Here is a 442-nt window from a genome sequence, read left to right on the forward strand (position 1 = left end):
TTGTTTTTAGCATTCTTCAAAAATGTTTGCTCTTTGAACTCAAAAATTTCATATAAACAAGTAAAAAAAAAGAATCTAATTATCTTTCAATTAAAATCCGTCAAGCATTGTAGAATTTCGCATTTGGGGCCTCGGTAAATTAATTATACTAGTGTTCGCCCAGCGCTTGAAATTCAACCGCTAAAATTAAGGATAGTTTATGTGAGTTGAGTTGAGCTGAAATAAAATTTGTTGGAATGGGTTAAGTGGAGGGGAGTTTAGCTTAGTACTTAGCATAACATAACATAGAATATCATTAGATTCAATAACATAACATATGTAGCATAACACATCACAATATAACATCGCACATTCTTCAGTTGTATTTCCTTTTTATCCCTATCACTTTCTTCCTCTCTATCTTTGTCTCTATCGCTTTTAATGTTTATGTTTATGTTTATGT

Source organism: Rhagoletis zephyria, unplaced genomic scaffold (genome assembly GCF_001687245.7).
Source record: "Rhagoletis zephyria isolate East Lansing unplaced genomic scaffold, Rhagoletis_zephyria_1.1 Rzeph_scaffold_01639, whole genome shotgun sequence".
Lineage (NCBI taxonomy): Eukaryota > Metazoa > Arthropoda > Insecta > Diptera > Tephritidae > Rhagoletis > Rhagoletis zephyria.